At 43.6% G+C, this 9,747-nt stretch overlaps 1 pseudogene; it reads right to left on the bottom strand.

The window, feature by feature from the left end:
- Nucleotides 1-153: 153 nt before the first annotated feature.
- On the bottom strand, nucleotides 154-3,018 carry LOC143680271 (threonine--tRNA ligase 1, cytoplasmic pseudogene; annotated as a pseudogene).
- Nucleotides 3,019-9,747: the final 6,729 nt, after the last annotated feature.

Below are 9,747 nucleotides of genomic sequence, written 5' to 3'. Positions count from 1 at the left end.
GAATTAAAGGGCTCTATTACACATCCATGAGTATGGGACCATCTTTCACACATCCTAGCGACATGCAAACACTGGCAGAAGAGGATTTGCTCACAGAGGCACTTAGACTGGCCCAGCCGGGAGGCCACCGAGAATGGCTTTGCACTGGTGTCCTCACTTCTCCAGCTGCCAAGCCCCTTGTAACATGACCCTGTCTCTGGTTTGAGCTGACAAAGATGGGAGGGGAGATCAGAAAAGAGATAAGTAAAAGTTGTACCATCAGCAGGAAGCTACTTTTGATATTTATCACCTGGTGGAGCAAAGGGTGTCTGATGGAGGTTGATAAGTCACTTTCACCTCCCAGCACCTTTCAAGAAGCAACAGCTTCCTGTCCAAGCCCCTTTCCCTTCCACAGTGTCTCCAACATTTGTGGGACACAATGTCTCATGGAGAACACAGCTGGTCTCTGCAGGAGCATCTATTTCCTCTCTCCTTCTTTAATGGGAAAAAAAGGTGTGTCAACAGGATTCTGGGATTATTGAAAAGTGAAAATACAACCCTACCCACTCTTCAAATCACTCTAATATATTTCGCATAATATCTTGCATTTTTAAAAAGAGTTTTCCAAATTGTTTCCCATAACAAATGAGCTTTTAAAACCCACGATTCTGGTTATGTCACTCTCTACTTAAAACTCTCCCGTGGCTTCCTACCATACCTAGAAGGAAACTCAAGATCCTGGGCAAGGTCAGCCCAGGATGACCCCCAGCTACCTGAAAGCACCCGGCCCTTCAGCTTAACCCTTAAGCCAGGCTTCTCCCACCTCAAGGTTTTTGGATATGAGCATCCCTTTGCCCTCAAACAGTTTTCATGGTGGTTTTTTTTTTTTTTTTGATGTGAATGAAAGTTTTTATTTCTTCGCCATAATCCAATTCTAATCTTTTTGTCTTAATCAAATTGGAAAAATTTTATTTTTTAGCTGCATTAAGTTGACAAAAATGTTCTCCCAAATTACACTAAAACATTCCTCATGATTTATTTCCAATGCTCAGATGTTTAAGGAATAAAATAATTTTAATGGGTCTCTTTTAATTAGTTCCTTTAAATATACATTGCCCAAAACTGGTCTAGATCAATAAAGGTCCATCCTGTAGTCATCTATGCAAACTCTACCAAACTTTGCAAGTTCAGTATACTTGAGGTCTTCCCGAGTTTAATGTTATGGAAATACTGCTCATCATTTTCCACTGTGCCAAAGAGCCTGTGTTAAAATTCTTCCTCTGCTTGTTTGCTGTAGGACAGCTTGAGCTATTGTAACCGCTTGTTCTAGCCGGCAGAATGCAATATATCAGAAATGGAATGGCTTTTAAAAAGGGGAATTTAATAAGCTGCAAATTTACAGTTCTAGGCCATGGAAATGTCCCAATTAAAGCAAGTCTATAAAAATGTGCAAATTAAGGCACCAGCAAGAGGTTACCATCACTCAAGAAAGGCCGATGAAGTTCAGGGTTTCTGTCTCAACTGGAAAGGCATATGGTGAGCATAGCAACATCTGCTAGCTCCCCTAGGGACGTTCATCTCCAAAAGTCTCTGGCTGCATGGGCTCTCTCATCACTCGTGGATCTCATGCCCTCCTGTGGCTCTCTCTGAAATGCTTCCTCTTTTAAAGGAACCCAGTAAATTAATCAAGACCCACCCAGAATGGACAGAGTCACATCTCTCTCTAATCAAAGCTTAATACCCACAATTAAGCATGTCATATCTCTGCAGAGATAATCTAACCAAAAGATTCCAGCCTACATTATTGAATAGGGCTGGATCAGGAATAAAACATGGCTTCTCTAGGATACATAGTCCTTTCCAACCGGCACACTGCTCAATGGTTTCAGAAACAGTATGTTCCCCATGTACCTTATAGTCTCTTGTATGGATATTAACAGTGCTACTGGTTTTTCTTTTTTTACCAACGACTAGGTTGAAGTTATATTGTGCTAACTGTGCATTTATGATCTTCTTATTCAGTGTGCAGCCTGGATCCAGATCAATGTCTGCCATGAATTTAGCATCATGGAATTGTCACTGTACCTTTTGGGCATATTCATCACATGGGTCCATGTGGGTCCAAATGGAACTATCATTATCTGGTGAGGAGGGCAAAAGCCAGAGGGCCATTTGCCCCCAGAGTTTTCAGTGAAGATAGCAATCATTCTCTCTACTGACCCCAAGATGGCTCGATGAACAATCAACTGGCCTCTTCTTATCATCACCATCGTGGCTTACAAAAGTAAGATTAAATCTGTTGGGTAACTGAAAATCCAGCTGAATTGTTGCATAGTAGTGGTACTGACCAATTGCATCTTTCATTTGTATGTCCATCTTTGAACCATAGAAAGCGCCATCTCCAGGGTTTAACTCCCACTTTTCATTTAATTCATTCAGGCTGTTTTCAGGTTGTTTCTCAGCTTGATTCCATACTTCAATATCTCCAGGGAACTTTTCTGCATCGATAGAAAGTTTCAGCTAAAAAGAAAATCCATATAACTGTATTTTGTATGTAAAAAATCCAGACAGCCTTTTATTTCATCCTCAATCTGCTCATGACAGAAAATGTAAGTGCCTTCCTATTGGACTCTTCGTACTTGGTGAGTGCTCCTGACAGCTCGCTTTTATGACGCACCCCCAAATTGGCCACCTGCAGAGGCAACTCAACAGGATCTTGGCTGATGATCAAACATGAGACAGTGTCCTGGGCAGTTCATGGGTTTCAGTGGAAATAACTCCTTCTCTACCTCAGAGGAGAACATGTTCTCCAGTGACCCAAGGTCTCCCAGACCTGGCTATTGTAGATGTTTGGAGTGACCACTTCGTGGAATCCTCATTTCCTATATTCACTCCTGATAAATTCAATAAGTGTATTATACGTGTAGGCTCCCTTTGACAGGAAAAAGCAACTTCAGGGCTGAGTTCTTGGAAAAAATACAGTTCATGAGCTTCCTCGTTCTCAAACTTGGAGAGTTCAGTAAATTGAGTTTTTAACATCTATGCCCAGAAATCATCAAGAGATAATAATCCCTTACATATTTACAGTAATTTAGAGTTTACAGAATTTTCAGAGTATATTAGAAAGGAACACTATTTTAATTATCTATTATTTATTGATTTACATTATATATTCACTTACCATGTAATCATCCAGAGCGTATAACCAATAGTTCATAATATCATCATCTAGCTATGCATTTATCATCACAATCAACTTTTTGAGTGTGTGAAAATAACATATATGCACAAAAGCAGTAAATTTCAAAGCACATTGCAATAATTAGTTGTAGAATAGATTCCACAGTTTTGGTATGGATTACAATTCAGAAAAGAACAAGAATTCCTTTGGAATGAGGAAAATCCCTCCACACTCATCAGTTCTGTAAATTTGGACCTTTGTATGTTGAATGTGCTTTCCGCCTACTGGGGTAGCCTAATTTGCACATAAATTTCCTTCTGCTGTTTTGTGTCTGTTCTAACTCCCCATCAGGATCATTAGCTCCTTAAGGAAGTGAAAAATGGGAGGCCCCATGATTTAGTTGTTGGGCTCTTGTTTTAAACAGGACCCTATGATGCTTAAGGCAGATTTTATTTTATTTTTTTAAGTGTGTTAACTGTAATAGTGCTTCTCTCTAAAAATTGACGAAATAGTCCTGCTCAACTGATCCATGGAAAATATTTCCTTATAGCATAATCAATTATAAAATCATCAAGAGATAATAATCCCTTACAAATTAACAGTAATTTAGAATTTACAGAATATTTTCCTAGCACATCACCAGACAATACTATGTGTAAGTAGTCATTATTTCTATTTTATGGCTAAGAAAAACTGGATTTACAGAAATTAGCTCACTTGCAAAAAGTTGATCCTAATAAGTGAAGGGTTGTGACTGACAGCTGAAAGTACAGTGGGAGACCAAGGTCAGGGGCTGTGGGGGAGGGGGAGGGAGCTGTCTATCCTGGGAGCAGGCATTAAAAAGATGCATTGTCTGTAGGAAATTTAGAAACAATAATAGAACCAATAACAGTGGTCTGCTTTTTATTAGCATCATGCGACAACAGTTCTAAATGTCAGCGATAAAATACTCCTGCTAGGTGCTGAGAAGTCGCTTTCTCTATTCTTTAATAGAAATATTAAGAAAGCAACCATGTGAGTATATAATATTTATCAATTAAAAAAGAGAGAGAAAGAGAGCAAGTAAACAAAGCTCATTTCCAGACACACAAAGATTTCTCTCAGGACTTTGCAAAGCATTTTGATAGCTGGAGAATACACTTGCCCTAGCTGAGTTTAGCAATCTACTGTTTGCACTTAGTTCCCAGGGTATTCACCAGACCCCCTCAGTTCTGCTTACAGGAATAAGATGACAGATCAACATCAAGAACACCCTGTGGCCCAGTGAATCAGTGACTTCCTCCTCAAAAGACTGAAGTTTGAAAACAGTCATGAAGACTCAACACACAAGAGCTTACACGCCGATATCCAAAGCTAATCACTGACGCTGGAGCAATGAGACGTGCCTGAGACAACACAGGATGAGCCTTTTGCCCGTGCCTTCCTCGTGAAGACCCAACGTCATCGCTGGGCTGACGAGGATGAATCATGTGGACATGACTTGGTTTTGGTTTTTGACCCCAACCTCCTTTCTTTTACTTATAAAGCCCTAACCCACATCCCCATCTTGAACTGGTTCTGGGAAGATTCTGCCAGTCCCTCACAAAGCGCACTTGCAATAAATCACCTTCAAGCTGGGAGATGTTTCCCCCTTGCAGCGCCAGGTCAGGTGGGCCCTTGCGTGGAAAGTGCCGTCCTTACAGGAACAATTTCATGTTCCTTATCCCACTCTTGCTAAAACATAGACACATTTTCTCTGGGGTTGTTCAGAGCCTTGCAGAATTAGGCTTTCCCAGGAGAAATAAGGACCACCACACGCCCAAACATCTAGAAGCTCCTCAGCAGGCGGAACAGAATTTCCCGAGACTCTTCCCAAGAGCAGCAACCAATCATTCCTTCAGCGCCCATTCATTCCTTCAGCACAATGCACTGAGCGGCTCCTCGGCTAGTCATTCAGTGCAGGAGCGGTGGGGGCAGTGCGGGCAGGTGGAGATAGCAAGGTTGTGGACAACTTCTTTTTAGGATGAGATGGAGGAATTTATCCTAGTGTCCAAGACATGAGCATCCTCGGAGCTCATCATTCACTCACTGTGTTAGTTAGATTCAGTTGTCAACTTGGCCAGGTGAGCATACCTAGTTCTGTTGCTGTGGACACAAGCCAATGGTACGTGAACCTCATCTGTTGCTAATTACATCTGCAGTCAGCTAGGAGGCGTGTCTGCTGCAATGAGTGATGTTTGACTTAATTGGCTGGTGCTTAAATGAGAGAACGCAATGTAGCACAGCCAAGCAGCTCGGCATCCTCATCTCAGCACTTGCAGCTCAGCCCAGGCCTTTGGAGATGCAGAAAGAAGTCACCCTGGGGAAAGCTGTTGGAATCCAGGGGCCTGGAGAGAAGACCAGCAGAGACCATCCTGTGCCTTCCACGTAAGGAAAGAGCCTCAGTGGAAAGTTAGCTGCCTTTCCTCTGAAGAACCAACAAAATAAATCTCCTTTTATTAAAAGCCAATCCGTCTCTGGTGTGTTGCATTCCGGCAGCTAGCAAACTAGAACACTCACCCTTTGAGCTTTTGCTAGGAATATCCAGAATTCTTTTACCCAAAATGAGAAGTGCAATTACTTGCTCTAAAATCACAAAGGCTAATTCAGTATTGGAGAGTTCCAAGCTGCCAGGGTGGCCAGCTGTCTCTGTTTGCCTAGGACTGGGGGGTTTTCTGGGACGCGGGACAGTCCCTCAAAATCAGATTAGTTGGTCATCCTACTAGCTACCGAGGTTTTTAATCATTATTTAGTGCTCATTTTATTGTTTCTCGAGAATGACATTATTGACATTTGGGGCTGCATAATTCTTTGTTGCGGAGAGCTGTCCTGTGCATTGTAGGATATTTAGCAGCATTCTTGGTTGCCACCCACTAGATGCCAGTAGCACCCACCCCACTCCCCGTGACAACAATCAGAAAGGTCTCCAGATATTGCCAAAATTGCCAAATGTCCCATGGAAGGTGGAGACAAAATCACCCCAGTTGAGGTGCCTCTCTAAAGCGTTTGGGGCTACTGAACACAAATCAAGACTTGCAGGAGAGCTTCTTGGCTTCAGACTGGGTACAGCCACCCCATTTGTCATGAAAGTCTCATGTCTACTCTGTACCAGCCCTGGGTGGAAGCAGAGTTAGCCTGGTTGCAGGTGCTCTTTTAAACCCACTGTTCCCACATAATCTTATGAGGTCTATTTCTTGTCCTATGGGATGCTCCCTGGGGCAATAAAACGGAGATTGAAGGATACTGTATAGATATTTACAAAGAACATTACATATTGAAGGCTCTGAGAAGTCCTGCAATAAAGAAACCTGTTTAAATTTTGCAACCCAGACTTAACCTGAGGCCAACCTATCCTTTCAGATTTAAATACAGTTGGTTCAATCCCCCACACTGTAGGCTTTTTGGAAATTCTGGTACTCTCCCTGAGATTTCTGAAAGTTTCCAGAGTGCTTGTTTTCTCATGGTCACTTCTTCCTTTGAGTTCAGCTGCCTCTCCCTACTCCTGAATTTTTCAACCAGTTCACCTTGCACCTTTTACCACTTCCCTTTTGTTTCTGCTCTACGCTGACCGCAATGTGGGTTTCAGTCTCCTTTCCATGATATTCTCTCCTACCCTCACCCCTTTCCCCACCATATACCTACACAAGGCATTTGTGTGTTCAGCAGGCTCCACTGAGGTTTTGGTGGTGGGAGTCTTTTATGTCACCCTGGTTCATAACTCCCTAACTCACTGCTTTTCCAGTGCCCACCCCAATCCCTGACCCTCCTCCCCCCAGATTCACCTCACTTAATTGTATAAAACAACTTTGCTTTCCCCTCCTCATTTGGTCTTGGACCTGTTTTTACATTTTCAAAGTCTAGCAGGTGACGACATAATTTATCATCCAAAACTGGGACACTTCTGAGAATGAAAGGAGACCTAATAACAATTTCACTGGGCACAACAGATGTACCCCAGGAAAGTCCCGGGCAAATCAAGACATATGATCTCTCTGCATCTTTGCTAAAACAAAGGGCTTTTCACTCCTGGATTTGTCCTTTATCAACACAGAAAAGGTGGCAAAGGCTTGGAAATTTTAGAGTTTTCCTTTTCACCTCCTCCTACCCTCATCATTCCTTCTTAAGTTGAATGAAGCCTAAGTATACTTGTTTTCTTATTGATGGGAACCATGCCACCCTCCTCAGAAGACAGAAGTGACTGCTGTCAAGTTTGGTATTAAATGAAAGCTTCTTTTCCTCGACTACTCTTTGCTCATTCATCATGTGCCAAACTTAGCCTGCGATCATAAATCTCATTTAACATCTCCATCCCAGCACCTATGAACATGGCGCATAGCTGGAAGAACATACTTTGGGGAAACTTGTGGGTAGGAAGGACCATGCACAAGGCTACCTCAATCACCAGGATGTGATAGGATGAAGGTGGGGAGGAATCCAGGAGTTTGGTTCTGGAGTCCTGTGTAGATGAGAGTAGTGTCTGGGAGGCTAGCAGATGAGAGCAATATGGGTGTAGTTACAGCTGGAGGCAAAAGCCTCAAAGGACCAGAAGGCTTCGTACTGATGTTCCATGGAATATGCTGTGGGAAACTCTGCTCTAGACCACTGATTCCCAAACTCTGTCTGCTAATTTTAATGAGAATCTTCAGAAATCTCTGGAAACAACAAAGGGGCAGAACACATACATCCAAGGATCTTCTCCCTGAGCCCTTTCTACCCAGGACTGGGCTTGACCACTGAAGAGCCCAAAGATCCCCACTGCTGCCTATACCCCTTCTGGTGACCACACAATTCAACAAAGCAGGGAATGGAGCCTAGCAATCTACCATCACCCTCATCCCTTCGGCTAGGCCAGGCCAAGCTGAGGGAACTGATGAAGAAGCTTCGCAGCCCAAGCAAGGATATGAAATGGAGAGGCACTTTGGCAAGATTCTTGAGCCCTGCTGAGGCCTGGGCTCTCTGTTCTTGTATGGTCAGGCCCTGTCTGTCTCTGCCCTCACAACCTGTCCATTGAGCCTCGGTCCTTGATGGGAGGAGATGGAGGAAAGGGTGGGGTTGCTAGAGCAAAAACTGGAGGTGCTAAGACTTCTGACACCATTAGTCCTTGACTGACTTCCCCAAGCACTCATTTTTTTGGTCCGTCTTGGGAGCTGCACCCCGTCCTTTCCCGCTGCCTCCACCTCCTGCCACCCAGAAATTGACTTCAGCCTGGGTTTCCATCTCCTGTCTTGAGTTCTGTGTTAGCTGCCTCCAGAGAAACCCACAAGTCTTATTGGTTTTGAGAGTTTAATTGCTGGACATTAAAACATTTGGGGAATTACTACTTTCTCTGCTTCCACTCTTGCTTTCTACAGTCTATTCTTAACACAACAGCCAAAATGACCTTTTAAAAATGTTAAGTCAGATTGTGTACCAAATTTGCCAATGATTTCCAAGTTTCCTCCAGGTAGTAGCCAATAATCCATTGGCTTTACAAACACTCTGACTTTCCATTATCTCTTTGACCTCATCTTCCCATACCATCCCCCTCCCAACATTCTGCTTCAGACACATTTACCTCCCTGCCATTCTTAGAAGACGTTGGTCCCACTTCCATCTCAGTGCCTTTGCACTTGCTCTTCCCTCTACCTGAAATGCACCTCCCCCATGTATCTCCATTTCTCACTTTCTCACTTCCTTTATGGCAAACATCAGTGAGGCCTTCCCTGACTATCCAATAAAAATAGCAACCCATGGCCAACTAGCATTTCCCACCCCTCTTGACTAACTTTATTTTTAATCCATAGAATTTACCACCATCTGATATTCTATACATTTACGTGCTTAGCTATTCATTGCCTGTCTTCCTTTCCTAGAAGGTAAGTCCCATGAGGGCAGGGGTTTTATTGTTGGGTCCCATGAGGGCAGGGGTTTCATTGTTGGGTCCCATGAGGGCAGAGGTTTTATTGTTGGGTCCCATGAGGGCAGGGGTTTCATTGTTGGGTCCCATGAGGGCAGGGGTTTCATTGTTGGGTCCCATGAGGGCAGGGGTTTTATTGTTGGGTCCCATGAGGGCAGGGGTTTTATTGTTGGGTCCCATGAGGGCAGGGGTTTTATTGTTGGGTTCACGGCTGCATTCCCAGGGCCTAGAATATGGTAGTGTTCAACAAATATTTGAGAATAAAGGTGCAAAGGAGTGAATCAATTGCAACGTTCCAGACATCTTCCAAAATTCCCACTGGAGCTGCCCCTAGTTGGGGGTGACAGCTCCTTTCCCAGGTGCCCCCTCTCATTCCTATTCTTTGTGGGCACTCACTGGGTCTCACTTCCTCAGTAAGGAGCACTTCACATGTGCCTGCAGCCCTCGTATTCTTCCTGCCCCAACCCCTTGCTATAATTTCCAGCAGCTTTATGGGCAGAGATGGAAAGCAGTCAGCCAGTCACACGTCCACAGACATGAGCACGACTCATGGATTAATTCCTACAAGGGGTTCATTAGCAGGGCAGAACAGAAGAGACAAAAATCCTGAAGTTCAGTCAATAGCGCCCCCTGGGTACTTATAGGGGGAAGAACTAGGAAAGGCTCTTTGGCT

This window comes from Tamandua tetradactyla, chromosome 4 (genome assembly GCF_023851605.1).
Source record: "Tamandua tetradactyla isolate mTamTet1 chromosome 4, mTamTet1.pri, whole genome shotgun sequence".
In the NCBI taxonomy this organism is placed as follows: Eukaryota; Metazoa; Chordata; class Mammalia; order Pilosa; family Myrmecophagidae; genus Tamandua; species Tamandua tetradactyla.
Note: the sequence above shows the minus strand (reverse complement) of the source record. Positions and strands in the feature narration are given on the sequence as shown.